The following is a 1335-nucleotide window of genomic DNA, read 5'->3' on the forward strand; positions in this document are numbered from 1 at the left end:
AACATCCACAATAAATGAGAGCGGCATAGTAGGTAAACACGTGAACGCCGACGTCCCGGACCCGATTTCCTTGGGACACCAAACAATCGTGAAAAAAGAGGTTTACATCGATCACCTTGTGTGTCGGCGGCGGTGAAGAGTGGGGAGAGAGAGAGAGGGGGGGGTGAGTGCCCTTAGTGCCAGTGAGTATTTAAGTGCGTTCCTAACATAAACATCTTGCTGACTAGTGTTTCCCAAGATAGCATTGCCTATTGGCAATCATGGGTACCGCACAGGATGGTGATAATGGGGTTTGCAATGATGATAATACGTTATTAATAATAACAAAATAAGTGTACGAGACATACGCATATGAAAAACAATAACCCTGGGTGTAGCGAGATTTAAAGTTGTATATCCAGACCCTTGGTTATAGCTCTCTTTCCCCCATGTTCCACCCCCCTAACGAGAGCCCCGTCCGCCACAAACCACCCGCGGCGACATGATACGTCATCGCAACGCCGGCAGCACTGCGGATATTACGAACAAACCTCTCCGCAAGACCGCTCTATCTGCCGTGGGTGACGCAGCTAAGAACTTTTTCAGGAAAGAAGCAGGCAAGGGTGCAAGTGAAAAAGACGTGCTACTCTTACTAACTGCACTGATGAGAATAATGAGAAAATAAATCATAATGGAAGGCTCACACACAAAATACTGCCATTTCATTTTGATTACATCAAAATTAACTTCTATATCGAAGTAACTTCGCCTTAAACACTATGAAGTTTCCCGAACACTTTAATCCTCAACCTTAACGTGATTACAGGAACCGATCGTAAAACGGACTGAAGTGCCAGTCGGCGCAATTTCAGCCCCCGGAGTGTCCCAGTTACTTAAGGAAGATGCCACAACGACAGCCTCGGGAGCGGTCCTATCACTCGAAAATGAGTCTTATTGTGCCATGTCTAAATGGCGGCTTTCGGATGGACTTCCGTAAACATTTTTGCTACGGAACCACTTAACGATTAGGGTTTGTTTTGTCTAGTTCAACCAACTTCCAAACACACAATAAACATGCTCCGTTTGCCCCCCGATGTCCGATGCGGTGAAGTTACTGGTGACGCTAATGAAACACAGAAGAGATCACACGACTAAAGGACAATAAAATAAGACGAAGACAGAATAAGAAAAAAAATGAACTGGTATAAGGAGCGAGACGCGAACAGAAACTCGTAATCTTTTCCTATTACGCTCGAGAACGGTTTCCCGACGCGAGACCTTGGCGATGGCTGGAAGACATCCGCCTGACCGGGTAACCTTCATACTTTCCACCTTCCGCGCGCGTAGGGGTTCTAT

At 46.2% G+C, this 1335-nt stretch overlaps 1 protein-coding gene across 1 annotated transcript in view; it reads right to left on the reverse strand.

The window, feature by feature from the left end:
• Positions 1–1335, reverse strand: part of LOC119594274 — a gene marked incomplete in the record, with an annotated part of 36109 nt that overhangs the window by 19018 nt on the left and 15756 nt on the right.

The sequence above is a fragment of the Penaeus monodon genome, chromosome 33 (assembly GCF_015228065.2).
Source record: "Penaeus monodon isolate SGIC_2016 chromosome 33, NSTDA_Pmon_1, whole genome shotgun sequence".
Classification (NCBI taxonomy): domain Eukaryota; kingdom Metazoa; phylum Arthropoda; class Malacostraca; order Decapoda; family Penaeidae; genus Penaeus; species Penaeus monodon.